Genomic DNA, 19,786 nt, shown 5'->3' with positions numbered 1-19,786 from the left:
TGTTGTTGATTTTTGTTGTTGTCGTTGATTTTTGTTGTTGATTTTTGTTTAAATTTAGCAATTGTTATCACAATAATGTGACTGTGAATGTGTTTAATATGTCACGTTAAACAGAGTTCTTCTAGTTCGATTAATTCGGAGCGCTGCTGTGTTTGAATATTCGTCCTAAATTAGCGTCCGTAGCAAATACAGCGTCGAATCCTTTCGTACTCATTCTCTCAAGTATTGTTCACGTTTTAAAAGTCTCGCGGCCGTTTGTAGATAAAGTGCGAGTGCATATGTAATCGTAAGAACAAGTTCGGACTGTTGGTTGTTCAATATGTATAATATGGTGCGGTGATCTATCAGAAAGATAATCGTTTTCATTTCATGATTTCATACATACAATATTCCAACAAATGTGTACAATACCAGTAAATATAAAAAATCTTACAGTACCAAAATAACTATGATTACCAAACTGACCGCATCTAACTACCCTTCACCAATAAAACGTTCCTCATCAATGAAACGCACTTAGAGTTCTCGTCTAGAATCATGTTGCGTCATCAGGCCTCTTCCAACAGATATTTTTCTCCGTCTAATTTTCTGCTACCAACTGGATCATCCCGCTGCTTTAGAGCGAGACAAGAACAGTTAGAAAGTCAATAGCCACCGTTTCAGACACAGTTCATCGAAGATCTTCATCGCGCTACCGGAACCATTTTTTACATCGAACCAACTTCCCTTTTTTCCCTGGTCACGACCAGGAACGGGCAATCGCGAGCGTTAACGAGACGGTGAACGGTGTTTCCCTTAATTAATCCGGTTACGAAATAATCGGTGCACGCACGTTCACGGATCGAGGCGAGCCGTGCGGCTCGCGGATCTAATTAGTTCGCGAGGCGGCCGGTGCGATCGTGAAAGCGGCCCGCCTAGAGAAACGTACCGTGGACTTTCCGCCGCTCTCGATTAATTAGCCCCTGGGGAATATCGTGCAGCCCCACCAGCCGCAGAAATTTCTGCGTTTCGGTAAACAAATTGCCGCAATACCGAAGGTAGGACGCGAGAAAAATGCCGGTGATGCGATGTCGCGACTCGCCTTTTTTCCACGCGTTCCGATACCCGTTCCCGACCGTCCATCGAGACTTGAAAATGCTTAGGATTCAAGGCATCAACGTGTTTCGAACGCTTGTGATCTGTGGGCAAGCGAGACGCCATGAATTTCTAGTTTCTACATTTGTTGAGGTGGTGTTTTTTCCTTGCACATTTAGATAACTGCGGGTTTTTATGTGAGCATACATATAATAGCAGAGTTGGCTAACATGTCAAAATCGTTGGCTCTTGATTTCTTGTTTTTGATAACATTACAATGTTGTATCTTATTGAGATAGGAATTTGATGATTCGCATCGTTTTAATTTAAATTACTTATGGATAGATGGATAGATATATGCCCACCGTTAAGGTTTTAAGCAGGAAAAATTATGGTTCCCCTTTTATAGCATATATATATCTAAATAGGTTATTAGTTGGAGAATTTTTCTGTAATTGTTAGAAGCCTAGGAACATAAAGTATTAGTTAGTTACTTATCACTAAGCTACTTATTTATAAGTCATTGGTGAGTAAGTTAGAATATTTCCCAGATTTTCATTCGTACGATACAATAGGTATCGGGTACAATAGGTATAGGAGTAGGGTTAGTTGAAGCTTTGTCTATCATAAAAACTACGAATATTTGTATTTTACAATTATCTACTCTTATGTACAACTGTCTTACATCTTATTTTTCGATTGTTACTTATTATTTAATTATGGTTATACGACTATATTTATAAACTATCAGCTTATTTAATTCATTGTATCTCGTCGATACTATATTTTAGTATTTAATTCAAAATTGTATACATGATAAATGAAAGAGTTAAATTCAACGGAAATATAGAAACGATCTTCGCGTAAGAAAATTGTACAACGTTTTATATAAGTAGATATTTATTTCCAGGTTTGGATAATTAACGATGAGAGGTTAGTTAAATTCTCGCCCACAAGCAATTGAATGCAATATGCTTTTTACATTAAACAGATGATGCCAGTGACGTGCAAGAGTAGAAATAAATAGAATTGATTATGAGACAAACAGAAAGCGTAGCATTGTAAAATCTCTGCTTATTCTTTCTTGTTATTTCCTACCTAAGAAATATAGATACCTTAGAACTCATAATCCATTTATCGCTGCAAGTATTTAGAAAAAAAGACACTGGGTGGAGTACTCCATCAAATTCTGTATCTCCCCTTATCTCTAATCCGCCATAGATATCAATAACGAGCCTTATCATAGGAAAACCTACCGTACCAATAACCAATGTTCCAAGAATTACCATTCCACTATACATTTAGTTTTCTTTCAAATCTTCGAACAATTCAGTGCTCTCCGATATTTATATAGAAAAAAGATCCCAGTAATACATAATTTCACTAATTTTTGTAGAAAAAAAATTAAGAATCGGATCAACTTTAATCTCTCTCTATTATATATACATTCGTGAATGACAAATATTAATACAAACGTTTAATTTCGTGAAACTCGATTAGTAACTTTTTCTCTATTTACAAGACATATAAGTACCTACTTGAATTACACGTGTAATGTTCAAGAATGTACTTAAAAGTACTTTGATATTTGAAAGAATCGGATTCCATGAAAGAAGTATCTACTTGAACCTTGTAGGATAAGGAACTACAATCAGAGATATACATCGTGTATTTCACTTGAGTTCGATATTGTACATAACAAGCTATTGCAAGCTTCCGACTACGGTTTAGCGTTCAAACATATTTTACGTCATCTCTTACTTGATTCAACTAACATTTATGCAAGTTTCACCACTTTGTGGGAAATATATTCAGAGAGATTAATTTTCAAGTAAATATTTAAACGAAACATCTTCCGCAGCCGCTGTACAAACATTTCAAAGAATATCACCTAAATTCGAGTCAACTTAAAATTCAATCTGCAAAAAGAAAAAAGACCGACAAACCACCTACCAATTATCACTACACTGCGGATTTCTATGCACTTGTGGAAAATTTGAAGATGCAAACGTACAGAACGAACATAAGATACAAAAATATATGAAATATCCAAAATATAGTACTCGTAATATTTAACACCAGAACCATCGATCTTTAATTTGTAGCTAAATGTTCTACGTATAAATCGGTATAATTCAAACGATATTAAATAAAGTAAGCATATCCATGGTAATTGAGCTTCGTCTAAATAAAAATCAATGTTAATTTTAGCAGAAATATTCGTATCCTTTCAATAATAGTCAGAAAAGATCTAAAGCTCGTCATTTTGATGAATAGGTTCGGTAGTTCTAGTATTAATAGAGAAAAAAATTTTTCTACCTAGATTCTGCGCTTTCAACGCTTTTACTCTGCTCTACTCTTAGTGCTTTACCCTAATCTACTCTTTGATTCATAAAAATATGAATTCCATAAATCTCCGCGATCTAATTATCATGTTCCGCATTCGTTCGATTCCTAATCTCCGATCGAAAGTTGGTCGAGCAACCAGAATGCGGAGAGAATGGGTCGTTGGCGCGCGTCGCCCGGGTCGTTCTCAGCGTCGTTGCCGATGGTGTCCGGTGTCGCGATAAATTTCGAGATTCCCTCATAACGTTGCAATGGTGTCGGTGGCTCGCGGGCCATGCGCGCGAGCGATCGCAGAGTTTCTAGCGCGGGGGGCCGGGCGTATATCAATCGCGGTTAATTAGTCGGCCGCTGGAGGCAGCCAGGCCGCTTCGTGGGCGACGAATAAAGGCCCGGCTACGCACGAGCTGCGGCGCACCATCGGGCAACGCGATACCGTTGACCCCGATGGTAAATTGTCTTTCGAGAAAGCACCCGGCAGATGCAAACCGCGCGGGCCTTTAATTAATTGCGCACGCATCGCGCGGCAAACCAACACCAGGAAACCGAACGAACGTTGCCTCGCCGAGCTAATCACGATTAATTAGCCCGGCGGGCTTCGATTTAGAGAAATAAATCGTCTAATGACGGTGGGAAATGAACCGGCAACCTGACTTTTCAGACCGAGGTCAACTCCCTAAGAGGACGAATATGTGGTCGTCTCTAGGGGTTTTCACAGGTCGAGTTAACTTCTACGTCTCGTTATCGATAGGTGAAACGAGACAGAGCGTCGAGACAGGGGCAAAAAAGGTCGGTCACAATGGCTGGCTAGAAAGCGGCACCGAATTATTCGCTGTTTATGGAAACACCGGCGTGCAAGCTTCCCTATCGAACAACCTCGAGTAACAATGAGCGCCTGGAACGGATACGCTTCGCCTTCGACGTCGATGCTTCGCTGACCTTTGCATCCGCGTCTCCGAATACAGATAATTGAATAGTTCGCTCGTGAAAATCGGAGGAAAGAAATTCGTTCGATGGAATTCCTTCGGGATCAACTGTCCGGTCCGGTTTCTTTTGGATGGGTGGTTTTCTTCCATGGTTGTACAGATTTAGGTGGGTGGATCAAGGAGAGAAACAAGAGTCGGATGGTATCTTTGAATTCTCAGCAAGATTTAGGTAATTCGAAGGTATATGGAAACCTGGATTGGTTTCGGTGGAACAAAATATAAATTCTACTATGGATGTATTGATAGTTTTGATGGAGGATAAAGATGGCATTAGAGATACAATGTTTGACAGAATTTTATTTTCGGATTGACTAAATCTCTTTAAGGTATCGAATTGTAAGAGATCGTTTTTATTTATTTAAGATCCTTCCTCATATTCTATCTTTAAAGAATCTGACACAATTTTGTAATACTTATCAATATCCCTACTAAACTACAGAATCGTTCTTTAACTCAAACTTTCGAAGCGATTTCCAACAAAAGCAAGAATACATTTTTGATGGAAACCAAAGGAGAATTTACCAACAGGCACATCAACATTTCACAGTTATCAAAAGATACAGAACGAACTGAAAGTAACTATTATTTCCAATATCACTGTCACTTAATTTGGTACCAAACTCAAAACACCTGCGTTCACACACGAGATTATTCTTTCTCTGCAAACTTCAATTTCATTCTCGTGAACACATACCTACGATTAACGATCGCGTGGTTCTACCTACATCTAAATACCTGCCACTTCTCCATCACTTATTCACCTTTCAAACACGAAAAACTCGAAATGATACCTTCGGATTCAACGAGACAGCTCGAGACAGATCGACATTGATTCTGACGTTATTGGCATTGAAAGTGGAGCGTTATCGAACAAGCCGGATTACACGGATTTTTTCGCGGATCCTAATCGCGGTGTGCAACCTCCACTTCGTCTGAGTGCGATGTTGGTAAACAAAAGGCTGGATATCTAAATCGCGACGGGCGTATCACGGGCTCGCCGGCTCGAGAGGGTCCCTAATACCGGTTTCCTTATCTGCGCACGAATCGAAATCTGGCGTGTCGCACGCGTTTCCAACGCGTTCCCGGCGCTCGTTGCACGCACCTCCCGAACACACGAACGCGACTAACGTTCACCGGAACCGGTTGAAATTTCGACGCGAGGGAGGAACGCTCGACGCCCGGTGAATTCGTCGAATTCCCTGTGAAACTGGTGGATTCCAACGCATTGCGATACGAGCGTAACGAGAGCAATCGTTCCAAACACGATCGTTATCGTTGTTACGATATAATTAGCGGATAACAGAGAAATATAAGTTTTCCTTTTCAAATGGTGTTGTTTTACCGATTGAGAGTAAAATGTAATACTTTCACACACAATTAATGGATAATAAAGAAATACTTATAGGATTTCTCCTTGGGAAATATGTTTCACTGGTGGAGAGTAAAACGGAACTTCTTTTATAATTTGCAGGTAATAAAGAAACGTAAGATTTTTTTTGGAATGATATTTTTCACTTGTTGAGGGTAAAATAAAGCTTCCCATATATGTATATAATTAATGACCAATAGAGGAGTAAAACATTTTTCACTGATTGAAAATGACATGAAATTTCCATGAGAATTGTAATTTAAGTATTCAAGATAAATATTGTTTGTCATTTCCCTGAATATCATGCACTTTTTCAGTTTTCGTCGATGCTCTCCAGATAACCGTGATCCACGATGAGTCGCGAGAGAACCGGACGCGAGCTGGGCCAAACTGAATGATTTCTAATGCACGGTGGAAACCGAAGTGATGAGAAAGTGTATATTGTGGAAAATGGAATACCATGAAAGAGATTTTCACCAACTACGATACAATCTTGACGGGGACCAACAACTATACGATTCTACACAGAATACTTCACAGAAACTTTGTGCATTAACTCAACTCACATTCAACAGCCAGAACACAAAGAACATTCATACACACAAATTTTTTCGACCCTCTAGAGAACCTCACTTTACGTCACAGCACAATGTTGCGTTCCGATTGATCCGGATGACGTTTATCAATTCCGCCGAGTTAAACAAGAACCATAAGATCGATTTTATCGCTCTAAAGAGAGTAATCACTGGTCGTAACGCGAACTAGATCACTAACAGTGGATTTACATCCTGTGTAGGCATAAGATGATCACGTACCTGGGTTCATATCCCGCGAGCTGCCAGTTTCTCTTCAAGCAGCAGTTGCACTGTTTCTCTCAAAACACTGTATCGAAACACGATATTTATACTTTTTTATCTTCTTTTCCAAGTAAACAACTGGCGATCAGAAGGTCCGAACACTTTTTGTTGGTCGCTTTTGCTTCGCATTAAATCGGGTCGTGAACAAAGACCCGAGTCGTAAACGAGGAATCGGTTCGTGAACAAGGAACCGGGTTGTAAAAGAGACCTATACCAACGTAAATTGTTATTTACGCTAAAATGGGAACTCGATGAAACAAGAAATACGAAATACAAATACGTTTAAAAAGCACCACACACAGTTTTCGGCGGCGTCCACGAGCCAATAATAACAGGATTAATAGTAAAATGATCACCCTCCCAAATCCAAAGACCTACTACGGAATACACCACGCTAACTATCCTATCAAATTCGAGCACGTCCCGACACTTCGACACTCGTTATCTAAGACTCCGCAGAAAAGGTGACAAAACCGGCATTCGTTGCTCACGACAAATTTCCGGTTCACCAATTCGCTCTACGGTAATCCAAGCGAATTCCGTATGACGATGTTCGTGATGGTAGTCTGTACGTTGTTGCGTCGAATGATAGCCAAGTCGTATGTTTCCTTCCCTTCTTTTGGTTCTGTTCGCCTCCTCTGGGACACGAGTTCCGCGCGACGCGTCACAGCCTGGCTAGAGGACACGGAACGAGACCGAGACCAAGTCACGCACTACGTGGAAACACCGATTCTCGTTGTGCAACACCGTTTTCTTCGGTCGCACACGCAGCGCGGACTTGCCGATAATCCTCGTTGACGAGTGTGGCGGTCCAACCGGCAGGAAAAAAACCAACTCCGCGACCGCGTCCAACCCCTCGATAATCGCGAACGATACGAGGCCCGTGACGAGGGGGTGGTGAGAGTGCGTTGCTCGTGGCGTGAAAACGGCGGCGAGGGCTCGCCGGGCTCCGCGGCTCTCTCTTTCTACGCACGGAATAATATTTTAATGAAGGAAAGGCCGGACAGCGAAGTGCCCACGTCGGGTCGCGCTGCCGAACTGCTCGCTTCCCCGCCCCTCCGCAGCCGGCCGCTTCCACCCCTCCATGACACCGGGACGGCCGAGTGTGCTCCGTGTCCCGACTATCCCCACCATTCGTCTCACCGCTACACTAAGCCGCGCTCGCGTACCCCTCACACCGCGAGCACCGCGGCATCATCGCCGCCGTGACAGTGGGGGAAATTGGGCGTGGTCTTACGCTGCGACGGGGCGTGGCCTCGCCGACCCTGGATGCTGCGTTGACGTTGCCTGGTGGGGGAGCTTGCCGAGCTGTTCTCCCACCACGACCCGAGTCTCTACCCCTACTACTCAGCGTGGTCTTGACCGGCCAAAGATAGCGCTGCCACGACAGCGCAGAAGCCGCGAACGACTCTGCTGAGACACCGGGAACACCGAGTGGGGGTAGGGACGCGAGTCGCTGCTCCTGCCTTGCAACTTCCCGGATATCTTTCCGGTAAACTTTCCTCTCCGAGGGGTAGGCTCTCTTCTGCCTCCTCTCTCGCTCTCCCTCTTCGCTCGCTCGCTCGTCCGGACGTATCGTCTGCCCGACTCGATCGAAGATCCAGGATTTCCGACGGCAGGAGACGCCGGTAGACGTCTTCGTTGTGTACTTTCGTTCTCTTTCCTTTTTTCGACCAGCCCGCCCGGTCCCTATGTGAGAGTTTATCGGTGTGTCTGTGCATGATTTCCTCCTTTTCAGGAGAACCTGTTAAATTGTGACTCGCGTCGCCGACCGTCCAGCCCGGATCAATTTGGACGAGTGTTGAACGGGGAAGCAAGTGCGTTTTCGGTGACTCGTCGCGTCTCGTTAACGGGAACGAGGGTCCGTCTCCGTTTCACCACGCATCTCTTTATCATCCGTTCGGCGTAACGATGGATATTTGAGAATCATCCAATCCGGTGGAAATTACATTTCCACGATGTTTACGCCCTCCAATGGAAAATTGACAAAATTCGTATAAATGTGCGATTTATTCGTCGTCTACGTAAGTCTAAATGTTATAAAATGTTCCTCTTCGCGGAATAAATTGAAAAGGTTAGTACGAAGCACAGCGAGGTAGGTACCGGTATTTCCTCTCGCGCAAAACGACGACAACCGCCATTGTGCTTGGTACTGGCGTCCTCGCTGTGTCAACTACCAGCGATTATTCCTGAGAAAGATAACTAGAAAACGCAAGAATGCGATTTCCATCGGGTTTCTGAATGAGAATGACGAGTTTCTGTGGGACATTTAGCCAGCTACAAGAAGCTGTCCTTTTATAGCATAGTGGAAGACTCATCGTTTCTTCGACTTAAGCGCTTCATGAGAGACGATCATGAAAAATGTCAATGTTTTCCTCGCTGGTACGCCGTGCTTCACCTATTTATAATGATACCGTGTATTAACACTTATTAACACAGGCACTACGAAAGTGGGTAGGAGTTGGTGTTACTTGTGACTGATCACTAGCTTAGGAGATTTCATGCTTCCGAAACGTTTGCCCGTTAATTTGCGCGTAAATTCGTTTTCCGTCAGGGACGACTGTCGATGCCTCTTAGAACCTCACGGCTCTCTTTAGCCTCTAATTAACTCGATTTGTTCGTTTTTTGTTATAGAAGGAGACGAAGATAAACGAACTAGGCCTTATAGAAGTTTCCATGACCATCTTGTTTCAAGACCGTCCGCTAATCGGTTTATTAGAACCAAAGCTAATTGCAACGTCTTGTTTCAGATCGAGTCCTGATTAAAAGAGCAAACAGTCCTCTTCTTTTACCAATTAAACGACGTACCGTAACTGCTTTACGCACATTAAACAGGTATCGTTTTGTAAGTATCGTATAAGGTAGGAAAAATATATTAAAATACATTATTATATAAATTAGAAAAATGTCCATTATCGTGCTATAAAATCTACTCAAATTTCTATTTAGATTTCTCCGAATTCCATCAAATTCTAGCGTCTATGTGGGAGAAGCAACCTTGTGATAACGAAAAGAATGAAGAGGTAAGAAGCAAGTTTGTCGAAAATATCCTTTCAAAATAGGAAAAACAGTTTTACTCCTTATTAGAATATTATACATAGAAATTAATTGCATTTTGGAAAGCGTTCGCGTCTCAAGAATGCATTACACAATTGGAAAGAATCTGCTACTGATAATTTTATGGAAACGTTTACGTTGGAAGACTCTAGTCTACGGACTGACCGGTGGAAAGCAAGCGTTCGAAGGGGGTTGAACCGGCCGTTTAAGGGGCAAAACGTAGAGAGCAGGGAATAGGAGAGGATAACTGTGAATGGATGGACCCAGAGGAAGAACGTAGTGTTCGTTTAAAAAGGGGCCAGTTTTACTGCACTTTCAGGATTCCGATGCCTGGACGTCCAGGTGTCCCGTCTCTAGCAAAGGGAAACTCGTAAAGTGACTTCAAACCGATTCCTTCTTTCGTTCCTTCGTTCCGGTGAATCACCTGTGTGCTTCCTCTCGTTTCTTTTTTTTTTTTTATTTTTTTTATCTTTTCTTATTGTTTTTTTTTCGTTTTTGGAACAGAACACGCCCGTTAGTGACGCTCGGAAATCCGTTGTTCTCTATGAATCCTGGATGGATTCTTTTGAAAGTGGCAAAATAAAGAGCCGCGATAAAAATTGTGGGGTTGAGGAGTTCATGTTCGCGTTGTGATTTAAGACGAGATGTAAAAGTTGTCCGAAAGAAGGGAAGGTTTGCTTGTGAAGGAGTTCGTAACGATGAACGAAAATGAACGATTAATTTGGTCGCTCTGTTTTTCATTCGAATAAAGAGAATTAGGAGACACTTTAAGGGAAAATTAATTTTGGAGTCCTTTTAACTTTTTGCCAATTTTGTACAGTTTCGTCTCATCTCGTGATAACGAAATTCATGATACAAGAGGAGAAAGAAGTTAGATTTGGAAGAATAACGTTGTTTTATTTTAGTTTTCCCGACCTATCATTATGAAAAATTCATCCAAATCCGAGATTCTCCTCGTAGCTTTCTTCTTTTTCCATATTCTAAACACTTTCTTCCCTTCAAAGTTTAATTTCCGGCACATTTCCCGCATAAAGAGAGCCAACCTCCTTCTGTATTCCAGCTCGATAAAATATACGATATAATAAACCACCTTTAAAGCCTCCAAGTATTCCAATCTCTGCTATCATCCCACACGATCTCTCCAACGTTTCACTCGGACTTCGCCACAGATCGTTTGTTCTTTACACCTTTCTAAAATCACTTCCAACACCAAGTAATTAAATCTAATTCTCTTCTCACTCGTCAAGAGTGACCGAAATTCCTCGAACACGACTCATCTATGGATAGATGTAATTTCTTTATATCGCAATACTAGATCCATATATAACGATTACATTTCGTTTATCGTATTATAAAAATTTATCATAATTGGATGCGTCGTCTCTGTATCCAGTAGTTTTCGTACGACATCTGGTGTGTAAACGCCGAGGTGCGGAAAACATATCTACATGTACCGTGATGATCCCTTCCTAATCCTGTGTTTCCTGCAATTTTATAGTTGCTTTTACGAATTTTTCAATTTCCAATAGAAATATCACAAAATTGCTTCTGCAGGATCTTCATTTTTTAAATATCTTTACGTCGAAATTTATACGAAAGTTCTACATGTTAAAGCTTCGAATTTCCTTATACACCTGCAACCATAGAATTTTGGTTACCTACGTGAAGCTTAATCATACCTGCTACCCTCGCATCAGAGATTCCATATGAAGCGTAACACTTTCCTTCGATCCGTCATCTCTGAGACAACAAACGGAGAACAGAGGAAAGAGAGAAATCAGGACGCTCAAAAAATACAAAGGATCGGAGCGTGCGTCGAGCGGTGGTTCGTCCGTCCGCGCGGTTTTATGGGGTCGTCAAAACGTACCGCGATACTTCGGTATGCGGCCAGCTCCACGCATTCCACGTCGTCGCTGAGGCGCTCACCGTGAGCCGCTGACCGTGGCCCGAACTATGAGAAATATTACAAAGAGTTAAAACAGCGACAGGGTAGCCGACGATCCGCTTTCTGCCGGTGGGAAACGCTCCGCGCGAAAAAAACGCCGCGGCCGCTTGGGAACCCGAAACGATTCCGCTCCGTTCTGGCCGTAAAATCGAATTACTATCGTTTTACTCGACAACTATCCGAACGATTCGAAAGAGAATCTCTCGACGCGAAACTGTTCGCGCGGCCACCGGTTAAATCCTATGGAAATTTCTGCGGGCAGTAAAAGCTAGCAACGAACGAAGAGAACGCGCTAGTCCGGCTTTGATTTCGATTCGACGTTGTGCTCGCCTCGGTTCCTGGCAATTCTCCTTGCTCGTGAACTTGACTTTTCCAGAGTCGTGTGTTTTACGGTGGCATGCGTGAATGATGGTCTTTGTTAGTTTGGTTCGGATACCTACGAGTCTTTTTTCGTCTTCTTGCCTATCGATATAAACGTGTATCTGATAGCTCTCTAACGATAAAGAAAAAGTTAAGCGTGGACGCAAATATAGATCCAAATACGCAGGTATATGAGAATTATATCCACGAGAAGAAAGAAAATCGAGAAATCACGACGTCCAAACTCGTCAATGAGAACGACATCAATTAAAAATTGCCGAAAATCTGAAGAAGATTATCGGAATATCGTCAATATCGACATGTTACAAATCCAACATCTATTACCGCATTCTTCGCGTTTATTCGACTTCTACAATTACCATTTGTTTAAAACAACTTCAAATCAAACACCAAACCCAACAGACGACGCAAAGAGAACAAACCTCCGATCATTCGGTACAAGAATACCAACCAACTAATTTGAGTCAAAAGTCCGACGCAACTCGAACCCCTTCTTTATTTACCGACCCCTTGCGCGGTTAGGAAAACGGTCGCGGAATCGACCAGTTTGACGAGATTTATGATTTCAAACATAATACACGATGGCGATCCTTATTCGTCGGTTAAGCTGGCTAACGTGTACGAATCGGTAAGAAGGTCGGTGGCTCGCGTTCGTCGACCGAAAGGAGGGTGAAACTTACGGCGCCCGGCAGTCTGGTCAGTCCGGTTTCCTTCCGCTTGAAAAGTTGCGCAGACCACTGGCCAGCGTGCGCTCCTCATTTCACTAACGAAATTTTTCTTTTCTCTCTCGTTCTTCTCTCTATATTCATCCTATTCTTCACCCCTTTTGCGTCTAGGATTCGCCCCGAGGAACCGTTCACCTGGCGACAGGCCACGTTGCGTGCGTCTCACGAGTCGACGAGAGAACGTCCTTCCTCGAGAGGGTTGCTGTCTCCGCCCCTCCTGTACGTGCTCGATGCACACGCAACCAGGGACGACCCTCCGAATCGTGTGCACGCGCGTGAGACCACGTAATTTTCTGACGAGTTCGCATTCACCGAGCGAGGGTGAGGTCAGGTTTTGTCCCGGTGAAACCGTTCCAAGTCCGAATGCCACCGATTCGTGCGCGGTTTCGTTAAATAATGGAGCTGGTTACACGGGTGACGAATTACGTGAGAATTTAATGGGCTTGTGGGGATACGAACGCGAAGAATTCGCGAGACTCTTTCGCGAATAGGTTGTTTCGAAGGTTTCGAGGCTGCGTTGTTCGTGACCTAAGAATTCTTGATTGTTCAGGCGGATTAGTGTGGTTTTCGCTTCGGGGTTATTTAGGCCCAGAGCGAATAGAATGTTTAGAAAAGAAGCTATTTACGATTATAGTATCGTGGGATAGCTTTTGTATCATTTGAATGTTTATGGTTCTATGGTCGCGATAGCTAGCACATTACGTAAGGGCGATAATTGCAATTTTCGAAGTATCTTCTTCGTTAATACAAAAATCACAATTTCTTTGAAAGAATTTTCTATCAAGACAGAATACAATATTCTACTTTTATTAATATAACGGAGTAAAAGAGCACTAATTTGCGCCACGAGAAAAGATCGATATAAACGTCAACAAGATACGTCACGTACTGATTTCTCTTTATCAAATTCCTAAACATCAGGAAAGATATTAAAATAACACGCGATGACAGATAGATTAGTATCAAAATTAGCTTTGCCGTCGAGAGACGCTATCTTGTCAAGTCGCTCAAGTTCGAGAAACTTCTTCCCCCCACTAAATCTGTGTTAAATCTGGACAACAATCGAGCAACGGTAGAGAATCGCGCAGCATGATTCATTCTATTGTCTCCGTTGTTTCTCGGAATCTATGTGTTCACGGTTATGAAGATGATCCTGATGTTTCAAGAGACAATGGTCTACGACCTACGAAAGGAAACAAGAAAACGAGAAGAAAAAAGAGAAGAGAAATTTGGCAAAAGAGTCGCCTTAATTGTGCTTGTCAGGTAGCCGCTGGACCTGGTGATAGAATGGACTTGGCGATACCAGCAGGTGTTAGCCATCGGTATTCAAAGCAAAATATTTTTCTTACGTCCTCGCAGCTGAGAGCTGCGAACATGGAAAGATTTCATCTCTTTGTCTAGGATCAGCCAGAGTATTTTTTCGTTCTCAGGACATCCATTCCTCCTCTCTTTTCTCCGTAAGCCTTTCATTCCTCTTACGACAATCCTCCTTCTTTTCCATCTACCTGATCGTTCGACTGTATTGTTGCTGGTGCTGCTACATGAAAAACCATCACGAGATAAGTAATCGAGGTGAAGATTTCGTAAGATTATTTGTCTTACGATTCGTATCTTCTTAATAGAACAACAACGAGCAATGATGAAGGTAATATAGGGTTGTGAAGATTTGTATAATGGTTAGTTTAAATATGATAATTGTGGTATTGTTTGAAGTTTGGGCTTCGTCTATTGTTATGGTGTTTTCTATATAAACAAAGTTAGGTGATGTATTTTACATTAGAGACATGCCAATTGATTAATTGTAATTAATATTTCTTGTGCGTTATCGCGATCGGTGTTTTTAGTTTGAATTCGTTGCTTTAAAATCGACTGCTCAATTAAATGCTTAATAAGATAAAATTGATTTGAAATTCATCGAATGTATTGGAATATCGTTAGAAGCATTCCAGATTAACAAATCCATTGTATGTTTATCCAACTTCAATTAGCATCGCTCGCAAAACACATTTACCAATTTCCGTTTTCCGTTTCCTCCATCATCGGGCAAAAGTCAATTCGAAGGAAATAATAGCCACGCGGGGAGTAGAATTCCAATAAGAATCAGAGCGGTCCGACAAGTTCATTTCCAGGATGCCATAACTCGTTGTTCGCGCTTTCTCTTTCCTCTCCTCTCACAGCCTCCTCATCCACATACCCAACTACAAAAATAACTATTGCAAACAACTTTCCTCCTTGGGAAACATCGGAAGTTAAATCCTTTGAAAAATTATACGCATTTCCAAACGGCTGAGAATCATAATGTTATAAGATAGTTCACTGTTATTTTTCATAAGATAGCGTTCCGCGTTATAAAGAATTCATCGTACATAGTCAAATTGTGTAAACGTATCATGGTAGAGAATTGTAAAACTACTAAATTCTACAACTATAGTTTTCTGCGAAGATATAACTTCCTAGAAGGATAGTTAATATTCTTAATAATCATTAATTATTAATAAACATTAACGTTCTTAATTGTGACTCTCATAATTCAGTAACCTGTGTATATTCGTTACTTATTAACGTAATACCTTCTCGCTGAGTCAAATAATCTTACCATAAGGACATTCCAATCATTTTCTCATATTTGATATTTTTTCTTGCTTGATCTAAACCGCACGACATTTTCTTATTCTTTGGTTAATACGTATTGGAGAAGTACACGCGATTAGGTACATTACACGCTAATGATGTTTCATAATACGCAACAAGTCCTATTATCGTGTACAAAGTTCAAGATCGAATTGCAAGATGCGGAAGCTTTGGTGACTCGAATAATCCTACTTTATTATATCCTAATAGAACGAAGAAAAACCGTGAGACAAATATGGAAGGGGACGTTGAGAAGTAGCGGAGGATAATTGAGGGAGATAGAAACGGAAAGGAGGATGAAAAGAATGGGGGGATCGGCGTCGAGCAGCCGGCAGGATACGCGAATGTAGTTTAAAGTCTAGACACAATGTAGGACCCCCGAATTAGTGGCCTCTGCCGCGCGCTGCTTCTACGGTAATTAACGAAATTAGTCGCAATTAGAGAGTGCTCGGCGTGTCCCTCTTTCCTCTGGTCAGCAATCGAAGAAGGAGAAAAAGGACGCCGTCAGACGATCGGAGTGCCGGGACGTCCTCGAATGGTGCGTTTACGTCAAGACTTAATGACTAACCGCATCGTCCGAAAAACTATCTAAGCACGAAACTATGGGAACCGGGAACTGTTCGACCCGCGATTACCATGCCGGCGGAAGGGAACAAGAAGAAAGGGGAGAGAGGACGTAGAGAGCGTTACTCTCCCAGCGAAGATCACGCTAACGGATAGAAACAACAGGACTATGGATGATTGGATCGTCAAGTTGGAGGATTTGATGAGATCGTTCTTGCATCGTAAGGATCATCGATCGGATATGATGCGATGCATTTTTCTATAAAATCAAAATACGTTTCATATATTCTCCGATACGTGATATTACGTTGGAGAAGCAGAAGCGATTATTTTACTCTTGTTTTCACGCATGTTGATAAAATGTTAAGCGAGTAATTCCATTTAAGCGATAACATTCTCTGTACGAATCAATCATAAGTTAGAAAAATGTTCTAGTCGATACGATTAGTAGGCATTTTATGAAGAAGAGGTATTATTTTGATATTTCCTTATCTTTGAAATTACTTGTACTCTTGTTCCTTTAACTCGATAAAAATGGCCACATCTGTACCGTATTATGTAACGCGACTCTCATTGAAGATCATAAGAAGCGTCGATTACAAAAATTAACAGAGACATTATGAAAGAAATAAATCCTAAATATAAATCCACAAGGACACCTACCACTTGACCGTTCTGTATTCGATGCTAATACCAACTTCCCTTTCTCGCTAAACAACCCTCTATCTCGAGTCGATACGATATCAACGAACAATCGTATTTTCGAATCGCGGTGCCAAGAGAGAAATTCGAGGATCAAGGTCACGTAGACAGATTCCAGCAACCTGTTAACCGTGAGCTTTGGTCAGCTCGACGATCGTACCGGGACTAGGAAAGCGGAAAGAAGGATGCAACGACCAAGCAGAAAGCGTAGAAAAACGAGGGCCCTTCGTTATTGGACGACCCCCAATAGGATGTTAGAAGAACGCGTAGCACCTGCTTCGTCATGGATGACCGTAAATGCTCGAATATTGTCGGTAAAACTATAGTAACAATGAACCACCCGCCACCGTTGACCATTGTCCCATCACGAATAGTCTACGAATGGTATGCAATCGTATGCAGGAGATGCCTCATACAGTGTCATTATTTTCAGGCGTGTAATCCTAATTCCTTTGAGATCCTCACGGCAGACTTAGGTACAGGAATTCCTGTCATGCGCTTCATGGTCACTACGCGTCCTCCGGGTTATTTATTATCTTTGCTAATAGTGTCTCATCCACAATTAACGTAGATTAGTCCCGCACGGATTTCCTTTGACCTTCGCATCTTCGGATGGAACACGTGCTAACACGTTTCAACGGCTCACCGAAGTGCAAGTTGGTCGGTATGGTTCGTTTCCGAGAAACTACAGACCAGATCACGAGCTATCTTGCCCGTTTTTTTCGAATTTTTTCAAGGTTATTGACGGTAGGGATCAGATGCAGGTAATGTACGATTTTGGATATTTTTTGTAAAAGTTTGAAGGAGGAAACAACGGCAGTGTTGTCGAGGAAGTGTTGGATTGCAACGACAATTCTAGTTGATCGTGTACACGCTTTTGTTTTAATACTGAAAAGTGTTCCTTGAGACTTCCAATTTTGTTAAAGCTTGATTGAACATCAAAAATCGATATGTGTAGTATCGATGCTGGATTTATTCGTACAACGAAGGGGCTTGAGATGTACCTATAACGTGGGCAAGTGATTCAAAGTATTTCGTGAACAAGACGAATCTTTTATGTTTCATACCGCGCTTTACGTTTGAAATTAAACCATTAGAGACCAGAGGAAAATTTCGAAATAATTATAACTTCATTAATAATTATAATTATAAATTTCGAAATAAATAACAAGGAAATAACAAGTTAAAGAAATATTTCAGATAATTCTATTCAAAATGAAAAATGTACCAACGAAGTGCTAAATTTTTTTTCAATACCGTTCACTCCAACGTTCCACATAATCTTTCAGTTACTTGCATCAATTTAATCAAACAAGAATTAAGAAACTAAAATTTATGCACGATGAGTGGATGACGTGTAACGATAAACTTAAAAAAATAAATTCTAACAAGCAAGAATATGGATAAGACGTATAAAAATTCGCCCGACTGCCCAGATATTAAATTCTTATGTTCTGCCCGTGGCCTTTTTTGATTCATCCGAACGCTGAAACATGCAAATTTCGACACTTGGTCGATTTTACGATCTCGCTTGTCATGGAAGCTACTATACCGCGTTTAATATCTCCTCTTTATGAAATCCGTGGACGTGCACAGCTGAACACGCGGCTGATCGTGCACTATTATAGTTTATGTGTTCGATCTGTAAACAGGATTACACCGAGCGTCAGTCTAACTATACGTACACGTTCCTTCGAACCATTATTATCTTACGCTCGATGCACGTCGCGGCATTAAATCGTCGTACACCTGATCGGACTTTTACCCCTTCTTTTATTCTCCATAAGGCTGTGGTGCGAGAAGCGACGAATAAAAAGGAAACGGCGACGTGTCTATTACTCGCACCGTCGAAACGTATCTCTCGTAAAATTGTTTGCCAAACAAGGTACGAACTCCGTTGACAGGTGAAAGTTTGCTCTCCATCGGATGTCTGAGTGGGATCAATTAAATCAACAAATCGTTACTGCTGGGAAATGTGGTTTTCTTAATTGTTGCTTAATCTCAACGAGTTTTGTTCGTTTGTAATTTAAGGGAGGGGGCGGGTAGTCATTAGGGACGTTATTTAACTTCAAACACTTATTGCTCTAAGATACTAGGTATTTAGGCTTATTTTTCACTGAAAAATTTTGTGGAGCGATAAAACGCTTAGTCGTATGTTGTTTATGATACGTTTCATTTTATCATAAATTATTTACCGAAAAAAGAATACAGTAAAATACAATTATTTTAGAACCTAAGTACTAAGAATTCCACATCGAAATTTTCTAATTTTCTAGGTTAAACATATTTTATTTCGATCTTATAATATATTTATTAGATTAATGAATTTGTCTTGTCAGTAGGAGATTAATTATAACGCAATGAAATTAAAAATACACGATGCCATTTAAGAAACTTCAACGATCTTAATGACCGTAAAAAGAAGATTTTGAAAAAATCTCGTGATTTTATGTATCTCCTAAAATAGTGCAATTTTTCCCTCTAACAGATTTGCATCCAAGGTTTATAATTACTTTGAAATCCCGAATTGCCCGAGTTGGCGGGAAAAAATCTGATTCTTCTACGTTAAAAAGTCGACAAAGGGTGTAATCGTTGAAATTAAAACCAGGGATCGAACCTGAATAACAACTAATGTTACCGATCTTGCTTTTCAAACACGAAAGTCGATTCTTTTCAGTGATCTTTACGAGGCTAATGACAGACATCGGGAATACGAGCCGGCGTGCAGTGGAATGATTTCCAGTTTCACGGTCGGTATGCAAATTCGAGGAGTATCCGTGCGAGGCGTTCGAGGGTAATTCACGGACAAGAATAACACCTCGAGCGCGGACATTGAAAGCGAGCGGTCCGCGAACAATTCGCTATTTGCATTTCTGCGGCCAGCTCGCGAGGTGGCCACCGTCGTGCGTGCATGTGTGACGGGACAAAAGAAGAGGGAACGAAGAACGTGACAGAAACTCAAACGGGTAAAGACGGGTTTGTATCTCTTCTTCGGTTGAAGGGGGTTGAAGACTTCGATCAGGGGATGAGAATTGTTTCTCGCAACGAGAGACGACCGTTTTCTTCTCTTTCTCTCATTATACCAAGTTTGATATATTCGAGATACTTGCCAAAGATTTAAAATTAGTACAAAGATAGTACGTTTTCAATTT

At 41.5% G+C, this 19,786-nt stretch overlaps 1 protein-coding gene across 3 annotated transcripts in view; it reads right to left on the bottom strand.

Moving 5' to 3' along the window:
- The window catches only part of LOC117231471 (zinc finger homeobox protein 3-like), a 288,298-nt gene that overhangs the window by 74,262 nt on the left and 194,250 nt on the right, over positions 1-19,786 (bottom strand). The window contains exon 1 of one of the 3 annotated variants that reach the window (XM_033489939.1): positions 6,588-6,685. The exons of the other annotated variants lie outside the window; for them this stretch is intronic. The gene's annotated coding sequence lies outside the window, so the exon portion shown is untranslated. Of the gene's footprint in view, positions 1-6,587; positions 6,686-19,786 lie in introns of those variants that run through there. 3 annotated transcript variants of the gene reach the window in all.

The sequence above is a fragment of the Bombus vosnesenskii genome, unplaced genomic scaffold, assembly GCF_011952255.1.
Source record: "Bombus vosnesenskii isolate JDL3184/JDL3185 unplaced genomic scaffold, Bvos_JDL3184-5_v1.1 scf7180000013272, whole genome shotgun sequence".
Lineage (NCBI taxonomy): Eukaryota > Metazoa > Arthropoda > Insecta > Hymenoptera > Apidae > Bombus > Bombus vosnesenskii.
This window is presented reverse-complemented; position numbering and strand designations above follow the sequence as displayed.